Source organism: Drosophila ananassae, chromosome XR (genome assembly GCF_017639315.1).
Source record: "Drosophila ananassae strain 14024-0371.13 chromosome XR, ASM1763931v2, whole genome shotgun sequence".
NCBI lineage: Eukaryota > Metazoa > Arthropoda > Insecta > Diptera > Drosophilidae > Drosophila > Drosophila ananassae.
The window spans coordinates 15124674-15142826 of NC_057932.1; the positions used below are offsets into that span (position 1 = coordinate 15124674).

Genomic DNA, 18153 nt, shown 5'->3' on the forward strand with positions numbered 1-18153 from the left:
GCAATTAATATTCCACTTCCATTATTTTCCAGCCTGAAGTTTTGAACGGCGGATCCACAGCGAGAGCGTTAGTTCGCTTCCCGTGCTCCTTCCATTCCGAGGCTCCGAGGCCATTTTATCCAGAGAGAGTTCCATAGAAACTTTAAATGGCGGATCCACAGCGAGAGCGTAAATCCGCTGCGCTTGCTCCTTCCATTTCTCCGACGCCATTCTAACGAGAGAGAGAGAGTTCCGCAGCACAGGATCCACAGCGAGAGTGTAAAACCGCTGCGTTTGCTCCTTCCATTTCTTCGGCGCCATTCCATCGAGACAGAGTTCCACAGAAGATCCATTTGTATGCTGCGCCTGCTCCGGAAAACTACGTCATCGGAGGAGGACTAGCGATGTGTTTATAAGTGAATATTTAGTTTATTTAAAGGTGAGTGTGTTTTTTTTTCTAGCAACAATATGTAAAAACTAAAACGAACAGAAAATAACATTATTTACCATTATTTTGGTAAAATTTCTAAAAAACGAATTTTGGACAAACTATTTATAAAGAAAATGTGAAAAAACCTAACTAAAATGTATATTTAAGTTTATTTGCGTTTTAAAAGTGACATTCCTACGCAGATTATAGCCGTGAAAAAATTGGAATAGTTTAGAACTGCGCAATTACCATTCCACTTCCATTCTTGCCTCGCCTGCTAAGCCTGGAAGTCCGTGCTGACGAAAATTTTCTTCACAAGTTCCAGGTGAGAATGAGGGAGTGAGTGGAACGGAGATAAAGTGCAAGCTGCCGATTTACCGTTTGAATATGAATGGAATATGCGACCGAGATGAGAGGCTATTGGAAGTAATGCGATATTGGAACTTGAATTACATTATATACATATGTAAGTATTTATTTCATTTTGTTTATTATTTTTTAATTCGTTTTATTTATTAAACATAAATTTATAAGTATAATTGTGCTAATACTTATTTATTTTTTGTAGAATATTTAAATGGAAAAGTATTAATTTCAAAAGTGGTTGGCGCTATAATGGATAGAAATATTTGAAAATTCAACGAAGGAGAACTATAAAGAAATAAGTTTAAAAGACACAGTTACGGGCTGGGAATTGCCGGTAAGTTTGAATATTTATTTATTATTTATTATTTACATATTTCCACCCATTCCCCTCTGCCTTGTCCGATATATAAAGTAATAATATATATAAAATATATTATATGAAATAATAATATTACCTAAAGAAAAAAAGCCAATCTTACCAAACACTATTTTAATATAAATATTATTGGTTTTTTCATGATTTTATTTTATAATTGTTCTTACTATTTGCATATTTTAAATAAATGCCAATATTTTATGACCATTTTATATTTATTTCTTGTAATATTTAATATTTATTTTAATAATCTATTTGATATTTATTTTATTTTATTTATTAGAGAAGATTCGATAGAAAAAACCCCTATTTCCGACAAATTTTATTTCCAAAAATTCAAATCTAGCCTATTTTCTGCTTTAATCTTTTGAAAAAAATCTTGACAGAGTTTTAAATAATTAATTATAATTTATATGAAGGTTTGAGCTCCTTTCTGGCTTGTTATTTCAGTTGGGATTGCGGGAAGAGTAGCATCTTTTGATTTCTGGCAGCTGCAATTCCTCGACGGGCCAGGACACGCCATTGGCAATTTGGCGAAAGTTGGTCCTTCATCGCTATCCCCCCTTGCCCCTCCCCCCCTTAGCCCCTTGCCCCTTGCCACCAAAAAGTATGGCCAAAATTTAGTGGCACGAAGCATGCGTGTTTGTGGGAAGATGGCATAAATTTGTCAGTCTCCTGGGGTCCCTGAGGCGTGTTCCCATTTTATTCTTTCCTCTTTTGTTTTTGTTTACTGGGGGGAGGTAGGAGGGGGTTGAGGTCGGTCCAGAGCATATGACAGAAGAATCCTGCGCCTGATTCAACAAGGCGGCGACAAGGACAAAGTCAAGGGCTAGGAGGAGCAGGACAGGTGGCCTGATAATTGCTCACTTACACTTGTCTCCCAACTGGATGGCAGTTAATAAAAACTCAAAGCAGCTGGCATTCTACCACACAGTCATCCAGCCATCCTGTCCCATCCTGCTATCCTGCCATCCTGTCCCATCCTGCTATCCTGCCATCCTGCCCTCCTCCCATCGTTCTATCCTTCCATCCTGCCATCAATTTCCTGCCCCCACCGCGTGACGCGTTGTAATTCCAACTATTACAAGGATATTCCCACATATGTATGTGTCTCTATGACTGAGTGTATGTGTGTGTATCAGTGTGTGTGTGAGTGGGTGTGATGGTGTTTCCGGCGCCTGTTCGTCCTGTTTGTTGTTGCTGCCGTTCATGCCTGTTATGTTATTGTACGCGGCTACGTGCTGCAAACTGTCAATTGCGTATTTGTCAATAGACCGAGTTGCCTGCCATACAGAGAGAGAAATTTTTAAGTTTTTTTCACTCCAAAAAGTAGGCAACAATTAAAGGAACTAAAGAAGCAGTCAATAATAGACTTCTGGAAGGCAGAATCCCCATGAAAGATAGGCCTTTTCATTAGCTAGACTCTGCCAAGATCAAATTGTAGCTTTTTTTTGCAGTGTAGAAAGCCAGAACCGTCTCACTGATAACAAGCAGCCAAGTCGCTGTATTCGCTTTGTTTTCTGCAGGACTTTGTGTGTCTGTAAGTGTGTGTGTGTGTGTGTGTGTGTATGATGAGCCTGCCAGTTAAACAGACAACGCATTCACACACACACACACACTGGCTCAAAAACACACACACTCCCACACAACACACTCTTAGACAAAAGCCCATAACAACAGCTGCGAACATGACATGAGCGTGCGAGGAATCGTGCAAAGGAGTGTGGGAGGAAGGAGGTGTAAAGGACACTGCAGGATTGAAGAAGCCACAGGCAGGTTCCTTTGAAGCTCGACGACAATTTTCAGCCGGATTGAGTCCCATTCTCCTTGCCACCTCGTCCTGGAAACCCACCGTTGAGACGGAGTCTATTAATTCGCTCACAATGCCTCTTGGCCAGAAATTGGGTTGCTGCTCCACCATCCCACCAGCAATCCTTTCCAGCCATCAGATTATGGATATTTTATCACATATTGCAACATTATGGCGAGCTGCAAGGACATTAAGGAGTAATTGATAAGGTACAGGACTTTTGAATGGGTTCTTGGTGGGCAGATGAATCACTAGCTTTCTTAGTAGTCTCGGATCCAGAACTCCAATCATTACACTTCTCACATCGTATCAAGTCGGAGTGCTTTCCGACACAAATTCCCCTTTCAAATGGACGATAAAATTGAACTCAGTAAGGACTTCAAGAAACTGATTCGCGATGAAGTTCAGCTGGCCATCGATGAGAGGATTGCAGAGAAGAAAAAAAAGCGAGGACCCATCGAATATCAGAAATCAGAATATCCTGAGAAGTCTAGAGCTTCCGAATACCAGTCTCCTGAAAAGTATAGACCTTCCGAATACCAGAAGACTCCCAGGACCTCAATAGCTTCCGAATACCAGAGGATCCCTGAGACTTCAAGAGCTTCTGAACACATGCGGGCTGCTGGGAAGTCAAAAGAGCCAGACTACGAGTGGGTCTTGGAGAAGCCAAGGCCCTTCGAATACCAGAGGACTTCCGATAAGTCAAAACCTGCTGAGAACCAGAGAACTTACGAGAAGTATAGACCTGACGAATGCGAGTGGGTTCCTGAGAAGCCAAGGCCGTTGGAATGCCAGAGGTCTTGCCACAATTCCAGACCCACTGAGTACCAGAAGACTTCCGAGAAGTCTAGACCTACGGAGTACGAATGGATTCCAGAGAAAACAAAAACTCCCGAATACCAGAGGGCTTCCGAGAAGTCTAGACCGACTGAATACGAGCTGGTTCCTGAGAAGTCAAGGCCGTCTGTGTACTTTCGACCTTCCGAAAAGTCGAAACCAACTGAATACCAGAGGACTTCCGAGAAGGGAAGACCTTCAGAATACCAGAGGATATCCGATAAGATTAGATCCACCGAATACCAGAAGACTTCCAACGAGTATAGACCACCTGAACACCAGAAGACATATGAGAAGTCTAGACCCAGTACATACCAGAAGACCTACGAAGACTCAAGACCCAACGAATACGGATGGGCTCCTTTGAAATCAAAGCCCTCCGGATACCAGAAGTCCTACGAGAAGTCTAGACCCCCAGATCACCAGAAGACCTCCGAGAGGGATGACCACCAGAGTACCTCCGAAGAGTACAAACCCGCCGATCACAAGTGGGTGCCTGCGATCTTGAGACCGTACAAGACCCTGAAGAAGACCGAGCAGTGTGGCGCCACCATATACGTACTCGGCTCGACGCCCCAGATGCCCATAGGAGAGGCCAGGCCCAGGAGCCTGAGGATGGAGAAGAAACAATACCCCAAGATGGAGAACCGGGGGCCGCCTGGCTTTTCCTTCGAAGAGCCACCATCGCCTGGCAATCCAAAGGAGAATAGGACCCGGAGTTCGACGGCCGAGAGACTCCGGAAGATGCTGGAGAAGAGCATGAAGAAGCCCCTGAAGTTGCTGAATGTCTCCGAGATTGAGACGACCTGTGCGGATGAGTACTCGGCGGTGTCCCGATACCGCAGGAACCTGGAGGAGAAGGAGCGCAAAATCCTCGAGGAGAAGACCAGCTTATACGGCGCCCCCGTCAAAGTCCGGCCCTCGCAGAAGATTGAACAAACCCGGAACTACCAGATGCTCGAGTCGCTGGAGAGGTACACGGTGCAGCTGAGTGACCGGGGACTCGTCCTGGATAGCTATTGCAACCGCGAGTTGGTGTCGCCGCCGGACTTTGAGGCGCCCTACATCCCGGCGGGTCGGGCGGCGGTCTTTGTGCCACTGCAGCCCCGTTCCGTAATCAGTGTCCCGATGAATTAGCCAGGATATCGTCCTTGGAGCGGTTATAGTGTTGCGTTTCGTCCTTCTTGCGTTTCGTTTTAGTTTCCCCGAATATAATGTCCTGCAACTGCAACTGCAACTGCAACTGGGCAACTGGAAGATTCATTCACTTTTTCCCACTCTCTGTGGCCAACAAAAAAAAATTGGTTAGCTATTATTTTGGGCCATTTATCATGGGCGGTGGTGTATCGCAGCGGGCGGAAGGGCGGAGGAAATGGTAACTGCAGACGGAAAGGAAGCATATTGTTGCTACACTCCCGACTCCTGCGACATCCTTGCCATCCAATGGGCCGAGTCCTTCTTTGAAATTTGTCTTTTGTGTGGCGACATGGCCGGCAAATGACTTTAGGCTTCTGGGAGCGGCTTCTGCAAGGACATCTGCGTCCTTATTGGCAACAGAGAGCGAAGGAATAAATGGCGCAAGTGGTTGCCACATCCCGAGGCAAGTGTTTGTGTCAATTTCGAGTGAAATGAATAATATGTGTGGTGGTTGCGGCGGCGGTGGCTCTTGTCTTCATTATTTCCTCCACCCAGTTTGGCGAAATCCTTTCGGCCACAGTAGACACTCGCTCAAGTGGCCACCCGCTCTCAAGGAGCCACAACCGCCACTCCTCGGGGCATGATTTAATTAATTGGCATTTTGACATGATGATGTCCTGACGAAAGTCGCCCCTTCCTCCTCCTGGTGATTAATTGCTCCATCCTCGGCCTGGGCCTGGGCCTGACTTGCGTTCGATAAGTTATCGGACAGTGTCCAGCCAGCACTTGGATCGTCCTTGTGGTCCTTGACGCGTTCGCCGTTGTCCTGACTACCCTTGACTGCCCGGCTCGATGCTTTCTTCGCCTTGTTTGGTTTAGCTTTTAAGCAACTTAAGCATGCTTTTCATTACGTTCCATTTACTGTGAAAATATTTATATAATTCATTGATTGGCCGGAGAGGAGGAGGAGGAGAGGAGGAGAGGAGGAGAGTCCTGGCCAAGGACGTCTTCAGCCTGGGGATAGTTTGCCAAATTGAGAATAAAATGATGCAAGTTGGAGAGTCTGTTTAGGGGATAGATCTAAAGGAGGTTGTAGAAGAGCTACTGGAGTAGCTACTGGAAGAGTACTGCATGTCCTGTATGTCCTGTACTCTCCTGCTACCACTTTGTGTGGCATATGGATCGTCATTTGTTGCTGCCCCCCCGAAAGGATTGTGGAAATGAAATAGAAGAGCCGGATGGCTGGGGCTGATATATGGCATTCAATATGTTGGCAATACTTCCGCGAAAACGTCAACGACAGCACAGGGCGCTAAATAAAACGAGTTGTGGGCCAGTACACTGAGAGAATCAGGGGAGGTCCTTCAGAGGATAAATCCCATGACTAAGACTGTTGAGTTGGAGGAACTTCAGGGACATCTCTTTAAAAACAATTCAAATTAAACACATAATAGAGAGAGCTACTGCACCTCCTCTATCAGTGCCAGAAAGGGGTGTCGAGTTGGACTCTCTAATATATCTCCATGCTCCTTGTATTGCCACGCATCCTTAATGGAACATTTTCTAGCCAGCCAGCCAGCAAGACAGAGGACCCTGGCCAGGACACAAGCCAGGAGCTAGAGCTAGAGCTACAGCCGGATGTGTGGATGAGCTTCGGCGGATGCGACTTCGACACATGTAAGCACACAATGTGCCCGAGTTGCAGGCTCCATCGGATTCACTGTTCGATGCACATGAATGCATTTTTCCACAAAATTTAACTTTTATGGCAGAGACTAGACCGGACAGGGGGTGAGTGAGTGGGGAGTGGGGAGGAGGGTCTTGGTCCTCCTCAGTATCCTCAGTATCCTGGACTCTTGCCAGTCCTCCTCCATTTATTTTTTTTTTTCAGTTTCAGTTTATATAGCTTCAAGTGCTGTTTCTGTTTCTGTTTCTGTTTCGCTTTCGGCGACTTGTCTGTCAGGTGGCCCCGGGCTCCTTGTCAACGCGTTTATATTGCAATTGCTGGTTGATTGGATTCGCCAGAAAGCAGACAGTGGACAGCAGGCAGTAGACAGTAGACAGAAGACACCAGACATGGCTGCTCCAGTCCCCTGGCTCCTGGCATCCAGGTCCTGCCAAAAATCCCTTTCACTTTCCTTATGAATTCCTCGGATGGAGATACAGAGAGAGAGAGGGAGCTGCCTTGGCCTGCCAACGATGTGTTAACCAGCATGAAATCTAAATCAAACCGCAAACACGCAGCTCATGCCCTCCAGGATGCCCTCCCTGGCATCCTTGCCCCAGCAGGACACCCTCCTCTGCTCCTTGCCACTGCAAAATGCTACAATTCATGATTGAAATTTAAATTGAATCTGTAATCTGAAACAAAATCTAATCGAATTATAGCAATAACAACGCCACTCGCAGGCAGGGACTAGAGTGGCAATCGAAAAGGGAGTAGGGATAGGGGATAGGGGATAGGGGATAAGGAGGAGCCAGGACATACCAGCCCAGGACAAAAATCAGAAAAAGTTAAATCAATGCAATCGGTGGAGAAGGGCAAACTCCAACACCGACACATGTGCGACAGTCGGATGCCCTTGATAAATTGAAAGGCACAAGGAGCCGGAAAAGGACCAAGGACCAAGGACGAAGGACGAATTTATCTTGCCTCCATCCGGTTCTCTCTCCAACATATCATTTAATTGCGATTATTGGCAAGAGAAATATCCACCAGCTCATATATTAAATAAATAAAATAAATAATAATTTCAATTATTAATGAACAGGCTGAGAAGCGGTTTGGGCTTCATTTAATTCAATTTTTAAATACTTTCTCGATTAATAATTCACACGAGTGCTCTCGCCACAGCCTACTTGTTAACTTCGAACCGCAAATAGCATCCAATTAAAAGGATATTCTGTTTTAATATTGTGGCTTTGCCTCCGAAGAAGTCCAACTGACAAACTCTTTGGGTTACAGTCTCTTCCGAAAAACTGAAATACTTATGGACTGTGAGCAGTCGGAGGTTCGAAAGAGTCGAGCAGGAAACCCCGAAAACAGCTAGAAGATAAAATCTTCCATCTGCCATCTAGTTGGAGGGACATACATAGACTCTTGTGTTTGTGCTCCTGTTTGTGTTTGCACTCCCTGGGCGACCCGAAGCCCAAGCCAAAGCCCAAGCCCAAGCCATATTAAAGTCAATTTACATGCAACAATCAATATTTTTTGTGCAAATAGTCGACCCAGACCGCCCAGACCAAAACTCAAACCCCAAAATCATGGCCCAAGCTCAAACAGAAACCAAAAAATTTGTACACAATTTTCAATCTCAGCTTCATGATGAAATACTGGTTGGGGGGTTGGGGTTGGGATGTCCTGGATGGTGGTCAGGTCATGTTGGAGGTCGAAAAACTAAATTTCTCCCTCAAGATGACGAATTAAATAGAAAATTATTAAAAATTCCATCAAAAAATATACAATTTTTTTGTTCCGAGTGCAGTCCATGGAAATTCTTCGATAGGCAGGACAATTGTTTTCCCAGCATATCCTTTGCCACAGGATCTGTGTATGTCGACTGCCGACTGCCGAAAATGTGATTTATCTGCTGGGGAAATTTATTTGGCTACAGGATACACGAAGCTAAAAAGCCGAAATGAAATGAGAACCAAGTACCAATAGCAAGTACCAATAGCAAGTACCACTACCAGGACATGTTCTCGTCCTGGCTCTGTGTGGTCTGTAGCTGTCTGTTGTTGTGGCTTTCTGGCTCTGCCTCAGCAAGAAATGAAACTTGTACTGCGTTTATTGTGGCCCGAAAGTAACACTGACCCAAATAAAATCTCAGAACAACCTGCCTGCCCCGGAAATAAGTTCAAATCTTTGTTGTGATTGGGGGTCAGAGTTCAGAGGGCAGTTAAGGCATAGAATTACTCTAAAATGCATTTAAAGAGGCCTTCGCCAGAGGCTCCATTGGTCACTTATCCTTCATACCCTTCTGCCATCTTTCATCTCGGAGTTCACCCCGGATTCCAGAGTGACCTGCTCGAACAGCAACAAACAACAAACAACAAACAACAAACAACATACAACAAACAACACATTGTAAAATCCTCTTAAATTGTGGCATTTATTATTGGCCCCGAGAGCAAATTCCGCTGGCCGCTGCCCTGCTGCCCTGGTGGCCTGGTGGCCGGGTGGCCTCATGGAATGCCCGGCATGTGGTCAGTCCCAGACCTAGCCGGGAGTCGGCCGGAGGGGGAATGATAAGTGCCGCACTCGGCCTTATCGCCAGTTCGAGGGTATAGTTATCCCGCCAAGCTGCTAAGCCGCTTACCCGACTTCCATATTCCCCTACTACTATCCCATAGTCCCTTCCCCCCACCCCCACCCGTAATGTGGCACTTTCATCCCAGGGAGGGGAAGAGGGGGTGGAGTTATGTAATTCGGGTAACTGGAGTTATGTAATTTTCAGACTAACTAAGTGCATTCTGATGTGCAAGGGCATCTTAAGTGAACAGGATTCCTTTTTAAACCGATCTATATTGAGTGGATGGCTCCATATCCTTGCAGGGTGTTTATAGGGATATCTTGGGGGGGCCTTCTCTAATTGTTTCTTTGCGAAACATCAACAAAAATTGCATAGAAAATTATAGTATTTAGGTTTTAAAACAGATTAATAGACAAGGATTTTCCACGATTATATAGAGATATTCCTCTTTAGGATCGCACAAATATTAGCCAAGATACATAGACGTAGTTCTGAGGCAAATGGGGAGAAGTTGCTACAACCTTTCAAGGGGTTCCATGGAAAAAATCTACAAAAATTGGATCAAAAAATGTATTTTCAGATTCTGATGCAGTTTAGTGGAGAATTCATTCGTGATTCTTTTAAGGTACTCCCCTTCAGGATCGGACATAAAATGTCAAAGATATGGGCTTGGATGTGAGGCATATGGGTAGGAATAGGACACCTGAGGAAATGCCATATGAGAAAAATTTACAAAAATGGATCCAAAATGTTGTTTTATGATTTCAATATAGATTCCTAGAGAATTCGTTCGATATTCTTTTAAGGTATTCAGCTTTAAGATCGAACAAATATTACCAAAATTATGTTCTCTTTTTTAATCCCAAGGGCTCCTTGTACCCCTTGTTTCTACTATGAATCTACTACTATATAATTGTATCCAAAATTTGCTATTCCACTTTTAATAGAGATTAAGGGCAAATGGATTTGCGATTGTTTTAAGGTATTCCGCTTTAGGATCGGACAAATATTGTCACAGATATAGACCTCTTCTTCTGGGTCATATGGGTAGTACCCCTTGTTGCTAAGATTTTTCGCGTTTCAAATGCAAAAAAATTACAAAAAATGGCTCAAAAATTGTATGTTCTAATTTACATGCAGATTAATGGCGAATTGAATCCAGATTATTTTAATATATTCCGCTTTAAGATCGGATAAATATTACCAAAGATATGGTAATATGTGTGCAACTTGCACTTTTGTGCTCCAGATGAATTGCAGCGGATGGAGCTGCAACTTGGGGGCACTTGCCCCCAAATCTCACTCGCATGTCCCTCTCCTCGCTTTTTAAAAAGATCTAAATGGCTGCTGGCCAAGATTATTTATGGCTTTTCAAGATAATTAATACTTTTCTTTTACTTTTATGCAGTTTAGATTTTAAAACATGGAATGGATATTGGAACTAAGGACTATTTTAAAGGAGAAATCAACAGGAAACATATGAAACTTTACAGGAATCATGAAATCTAATCTAATATCTACAAACATTTTAAAAATGAATTAAAACATCAATCAAACTAGGCGGGGGTAAGTACAGACTCTTTTTGTATTATTTCTTATAATTCTGGCTTTGAAAAGCTAGAAAATGTTAACTTTAAAGTAGAACTAGAACTACTAGAATCTCTAGACTATAGAACCAGAATGAAACTACATATTGTATAACTAGAACTAGACACATATTGTAACTAGGAACTAGAACCTCTAGAACCTTTGAGAATAAAACTACAACCATAATCTTAAGATTAAATTAAGATTAGAAACTGAACCACTAGTTAAGTTTTTGGACAACGGATGGACAATGGAGAATACAACAGAAATCAACTTGAAGGACTATTTAAAAGGAGAAATCAACAAGAAACACATGAAACTGTTAAGGAATTTTAAAATGTCAACTTGAAGGACCACTTTAAAGGAGAAATCAACAAGAAACATATATGAACTTTCAAGGAAATATACAACTATAATATACAACTATAAATATACAAATAACTCTAAAAATTAGACAACCATCTAATACTCTACAAAAATCATCTTGAAAATGAAATAGAACTGCAATTAACCTACAGACAGGGGTAAGTACATGGTTTTTGTATTATTTTTTACAATTCTTACTTGAAAGACTTGCAAATTTTAAGATGAAAGTATACCTAGAACCACTAGAAATTAGAATTAAAGGAAATTATAACCAGAATGGAAATACAAATATAGCCAGAATGAAACTATAACAATAATTAGAACCACTAGAAACTAGAACCTTCATGAACTGCAAATCTACAATTTTTTCAAGATATTTAATACCTTTAATATTTAAACCTTGATGCAGTTTAGTTTATGATGAAATGGAGAGTGCAACAGAAATCAACTTAATGGACTATTTTAAAGGAAAAATCAACAAAAAACACAATCAACTTTCAAGAAATTAGAAAATATTCATCTTTAAGATCTCTAACAGTTCTACAATCATCAAATACCATACAAAAATTATGTTAAAAATGAAATAGAACTGCAATTAACCTACAGACTGGGGTAAGTACAGGCTTTTTATGTTATTTCTCACAATTACAATAATGTATACTTTTATTTTACTTGGATGTGGTATAGTTTTTAAACAACGGAATAAAAGTTACTTCAAGGAGTATATTTAAATGGAAAAATGAACAAAAAGCACATGAAACTCTAAAGGAATTGTGAAATATACAGCTTTAGTAATTATAACAGTTATACACAGTTAAAAATGAATTAAAACATAAAGTTAAAACAACAATCAACCTACAGACAGGGGTAAGTGCATGATTTTTATATTATTTACTACAATTCTTATTATAACTACTATAATAAAGCTATAACTATAACTATATACAGTAGAACCTCTAGGAACTAAAGACAAAATATAACTAGAATTTTAATTTCAAAGTGAAGAGGAACTAGTGCTACTAGCAAGTAGTTCTAATACAGTTCTAGTACAGATATAGCCAAATAGAATTAAATGAAGCCTACAACTAGAAACACTGGAACTATAACCTCAAGAAACTAGACCTCTAGAAAGAGAATGGAACTATAACTATAACTAGAACCTCTATAATCTCTATACACTAACTAAAAGTCTATCTAGAACTTCTAAAAACCCTACTAAGAATGAAATTTCAGCCATAACTCTAGAAACTAAAGCCAAAATGAAACTATAGCTATAATATTCAGATTAAAGTAGAAACTGTTCTACTAGGAACTAGAACCTCTGGCAACTAGACCAAGAATGGAACTATAAATATAACTAGAATCTCTACAACATCCATACAATCTATAACCCTATATATCTATCTATATATAATAATTTAAATCTCTAGAACCTCTAGAAATTGAATGAAAGAATGAAACTATAACTTTTAACTCCAAAAATTATACCTCTAGGAACAGAATGGAACTATATCTATAACTAGAACCTCTATAATATCTATACAATCTATAACCCTAATCAAACTATATAATTTAAATCTCTGGAACCCCTAGAAATGAAACCAAGAATCAAACTACAACCATAGCCTTAAGAATTCCCAAAAGGAATGCAAATATTGCAACTTAAAAGTCACTCCAGCAGCGGGAAGAACATTTAGAATTTGTGCAATTTCAATAGGAATCTGAAACAGACTCCCCTTTCCCCCCATGACTCGAGGAGGGAGACAATAAATTTAAATATCAATTTGGTTGGCCCGGAATAGAGTTTAGAAGTTGGCCTTCGAGTTTAGTGGAAAGCAATAAAAACAATGCGATTACCTTTATCAGTTTCAGATTCCTGTCCCCAGATTTTCTTTTCTTTTTTTTTCCTTTCTATTTATATTTTTTCCATGCAACTCTTGCCAGCTTTGTATTATATCTTTCTTATTTTTTTTTGCAAATTTGTTTCAAATTCTGAGATTTGTATCTGAACAGCAGCCCGCGTGTGTGAATCGAAGGCATACACAGATACAGATACAGATACAGATACTTGCCACACATATACAGACTTACTGAAGCTGAGGCACGCGCTGAGGCCCAAGTTTCTCGTTTTCGTTTTCGTTTTCGGTTTTGAATGTTGTTGCATACTTGTAGGCGAGGAAAAGTTTTTTGTAACTTTGCCTGATTCAATGATATGAAAGAAAGTTTGACATGTGTAGCGACGAGGCAGCCAGCGTTGATGCCACACGTTGAATGCAGCAGCAGCAGCAGCCGAGTGGCAGAGGCAGCAGTAGGAGCAAAAAAAAAAAAAAAGAATGTAAAGCTCGGGCAGTGGAAATTTGTAGGTGGGAGTGATGAAGAAACACTTGAAGAAAAAAGTAACAAGACTATTAATAATTATTTTAAATAATTATTTAATAATTTCTTGTCTTAAATACTTCTAGAGTACTAAAGTACTACTACTCTTTAGTCACATATCTTATTTTCTTTAAAAAAATCAACTGTGTTGTGTGTTTTTTTTCTCTGTACCATCAGCAGCAGGCAATTGTCTTGTGTTCCGCCTGATAAAACACAACAAGAACATAATTTATTTGCCCAAAAACTTGAAAATAACATGAACGAAAAATGTATAAAATAAAATAAAATACAAAAAAAAAAACACCAAGAAATATAATAAAATTGAAGAGGAGTCGAGGCAATGAAATTTATGGCCAAGTTTGAGGCTACCAGGACCAGAACCAGGACCAGGACCAGGACCAGGACCAGGACTGGGCGTCAGTTTCCGCCATTTGATTTCGCAGAAAAGGATAAAAGTGGCGAATGGAGAGAGTGGCAAGTAGAGGGTGGCAAGTAGAGAGTGGCAAGTAGAGAGTGGCAAGTAGAAAGTGCTCACGCAATGTACGCACTGCCTGGCAATTAGCCGAGGAGATGCCACAAAAAGTGGGCGGACTAGGGGGCGTGGTGATTTGGCAAACGGCGCTGACAACTTTCGACAATTAAGTGCAACAACGTGACCAGCAAACGCAAAACGCCAGCCCAGAAACAATAAAAAAAAAAAATGGACAAAAAATGGAGAAAAGCAGAAGCGGAAAATGCATTTTCACAGATGAGAAGGAGATGGAAGGAGGGTGTCCTGGCCCAGGACCCAGGATCCCAGGATCCCAGGACCACTGCCCATCTGCAAATGATGCGGAGAATGAAGGAAGGCAAGGCAACCGCATCATAACTGTCAATTTTGCAGCGCGTGCTGCAAGGCCTCACCCGAAACCCGCATCGCATCGCATCGCATCGCATCGCATCCGTGAGGCATGCATCACTCAACCCGATAGAGACAGATGCACGACAGGATGGCTAGATGGCCAGAGGAGGAGCCTCTGACGGCCTTGGTCAGGGTTTAATGAACTAAGGCATGGCAGGATAAGGCAGGATAACAATGCAAGTCGGTAATTGGCATGGGTATGGACATGGGCATGGGCATGGGCGTCATAGCGTCAGGCGTCATCGGAAAGCCAAGCGAAGGACTCTCCAACAAAGGAATCTCTTTCAAAGGAATCTCTGTGCACATTTCCAAATCCCAGGACACTTGAAACCAGCGAATAAACCAATGTTTCTGCCTAGAGGGCACTTTTCTATCAAATTTTCCATCCAATAATGGCTGAAAATGAGGAAAAGTGGCAGAAGAATGTTGAAATTAGTGGCGAAATGAGAGTCGAACCTCAGACTGTTTGACTTTTCTGTGAAAAGGCTATGATGCTTGGTCAGTGGCTTTTCAAGCAAGCTCTTCTCACAATAGTTATTTTTTGTAAAAAAAATGAATGGAATATTTGAAAAGAATCCTTTTTTTAAGCTCCAGACCAAGAGAAACAATGATTCGAGCGAAGAGCTGCAAGTTGTGTTTCAAAATGCTTCAAATTGTTGAAAACTTTCGGAGGAGAAAGGAGATCTTTGGCAAGAAAAATTTGACAGCAGCTGACAGGAACCCTGAGCCAAGCTTTTCTCATTCTTCGTCCTTTCGCCAGGACACTCTTGGAATGGACTTCGGACTCTGTCCCTCTTCCTTGCCCTCGCGGCGACAGTTGCCTGTCATTCTTATTGTTTATGAGTCGAAACAAAATTTATTTTATTTGTGTAACTTTAGACGCCTTCGAATAGAAATAGAAATAGAAATAGAAAAAGATAAAATAAATAAACTTTTTCGGTAAAGGACACAGGAGCAGCACCAGGACGAAAAACAAAACACGACGAGACGAAAAGAAAATGTAACATAAACTGATTTGTCCAGGATGTCCAGGATGTCCAGGATGGCGAGCAAGGACGAGAAGCAGCGGTGAAAAATGTGTGCAGCTGGCATCTCACAGGACACGACAAAGGAAAGGATATGGAAAAATACACTGTCCGAAAAAAAGGGGGGAGGTCTAAAGAGGAGCTCAGTCCTCACAGACTAACCAACCAAACGACACATAATAGAAAAATGAAATAATAATAATGCTTTAGCCCACAGACAGGACACGGGGGCCCAACTAACACTGGCCTGGCCTGGCCTGGCCTGGCCCCAGTCCTAGTCCTAGCTAGTCCTGTATTTGTTTAGTTGATGTCCTTAGGAGAAATTACATTCAGTTTAAGCGTCTGTCCAGCGGACTATGTTGTATATTGTTTGGGCAGCTCTAAGCTGCTGTGGAAAAGCGCAGGACAGCCAGAGTGGTGGCAGGATGGGGTCCCCCCAAAAAGTGTCCTTGTTAGGACTCTCAACTCAACTCGACTCGACTCGGCTAGCGTATGCACAAAGAAGAAAGAATAGTATCAGAGCGCTTAGAAAATGAGCGCGCAGTCGGGAAAACCCCGGAAAACTTGTACCCTCTCCCACCTAGCCCCAAAGCCTGAAAAAGAAAAATTTTTCACAAAAAAAAAATAAAAAAGACAATGAAGCGGGCGAAAAAGTAGCTAGAATCGCAGCCATTGTTGTTGATTTTTGTTCAGAAGGATGAAGGAGGAGGGTCAGGGCAGAGCAATTGCAACCAAACAAAGCCGGGCGGAATGCTACTCCGGCTCCTATTCCCTTTGAGATAGAAGGTGGAAGGTGGATGCTTTGGACAATTCGCCATAAACTCTGGCATTTTTTGTTCAGCTTCGAATAGCCAACAAATTAGCTACCGACAGCGGCGGAGTAATTAACTATGCTCCTCCTCTCCCCTTGGCTCTATTTCGAAAGAAACTTCAAATTGAAATAATAAATTGAATCATAACTGGTCGCCTAATAGATCTGCCCCTTTTGTGAGGCATCTATGTTACTTGCATTTCCCAGAAAACTACTCACATTTTTGCCCCCATTTTAGGGATTTCTTTGAAGTATTTGTTTTGATTCGGATTGCGTAAAAAATGTTGTTATTTTTGCATCTTTTTTAGCCTTTCTTTTGATTACTTTTCAGTTTGATTTGATTTGTAGCCGATTGTTGGCTTTATGATTCATTAAAGAGCCAAAGTTTAGTTGTTGCGGTTGCGGGAAGCGACTTGGCTGGCAATTTGGATGACTCGACGGGATTTTGGACCAGACACCTCATGCAGTACAGTAGAGCTTCGTAATAGATGGAGAAATATATACTCTGGGAAGTTTTAGGCTCTATATTTTGTATTAAAAATATGTAGTTTATCTAAAGTGCTGGTGTTTCTTATTTAAAATCAAACATTTCCCCTTTATAATGGCCTTTTTAATGGAAGACTCTTCGGCTTTTGTCATTATTGTCATGGACCATTGGCAGCGATTTGTTTTGTTTCTGTTTTTTTTTGGGGCTTTCGGGTCTTTTGTTACGAATCTTGTTTGCTGTTTGGTTTCAGTTTCAGTTTCAGTTTCAGTTTGAGTTTCAGTTTGAGTTTCGTTTTCTTATGCGAATTTAATTTACCGAAAGTGAGGGGGAACCCACCATCATCTCACCATCTCATCATCACTTCCCATTCCCCAAGCTCCCATGCCATATAATGAGCTGTGTCCGAAATGGACGTTAATTATGTTGCTTTACGTCCATCTATATATAATATAATATGATATATACACATTCGGTTAATGGAAAATGATTTTTGCACATTTCGGCGACAACACGCCCGAGCCATAATTGCTTTTCAAATATTTATTTGCACTCCGGCTTAGTGCAATTACATCACATCTGATCGGCTCAGTAATCGGGGGAGAAAGCATGCCGAATGACCATGGAGCCTATTAGTATTACTAAGACTAATTAGTATTTTAAACCCATCTCTGGATATCGCAAAATAATGCTCTATTATTGATGGAATTGAGATGGCCTTTGAGGGCAATGTCCAAAGGACTCAAATCCATTTGACGTTTTCAACAAAAATTTCTGGCATTTTTCCATTTCCACTTTCCATTTGCCATTTGCCACTGCTGGCCAGGTGGTGGTCGTGGTCCTGGTTGGAGTCCTGGGCACAAAACAGCTTACAGAAAACGCTCCACCTGACCGGAACCACCTTCCCAACCCCACTCTCATGTTGCACATAGTTCTCTGGCGAATCCTTTTGGCCATACTACCTTTCGTCAGCGAGCTGTTTATTCTCTCTGTCCAGGTCCTGGTCCTGGTGCTGGTCCTGGTACAATGGGACATGCGCCACAAAGGATTCAAATATAAGAAGGATATGCTTCTAAACTCGAAAACCAGAGAGGACCAGAAACACACAAATCCTTTGCTATGAAATCTTGAAAATTTCTCCAATGACTTTTCTAAAATGATAAAAAAGGACTGATAGAATGGGGCAGGAGCTTGGAAATCCTTCGTCCCATTGTCCTTTGGGGAAGGGAACCAGGGAACCAAAACCGGGGCCACATTCTCGAACCGAGCCACATTCCAATGCTAATTCTAATTAAGCGCATTTGATGATGTAAACGTGTCCCGAGTTTTTACTTCATAAAGAAGGCAGCCAGCCAGGACGAGAGTCCTGTAACTGAAACTGAAACTAAAGTGTTGTTGGGACGAATAAGAAAAAA

General features: G+C 41.7%; 1 long non-coding RNA gene across 1 annotated transcript in view; it reads left to right on the plus strand.

Annotated features, from left to right (window-relative positions):
* LOC116655042 overlaps positions 1–18153 on the plus strand; it is a 138697-nt gene that overhangs the window by 62752 nt on the left and 57792 nt on the right. Inside the window, exons 3-8 of the long non-coding RNA XR_004310186.2 lie at positions 33–418; positions 613–875; positions 978–1109; positions 10597–11299; positions 11551–11753; positions 11829–12008. This is a non-coding gene — a long non-coding RNA (uncharacterized LOC116655042). The remainder of the gene's footprint in view (positions 1–32; positions 419–612; positions 876–977; positions 1110–10596; positions 11300–11550; positions 11754–11828; positions 12009–18153) is intronic.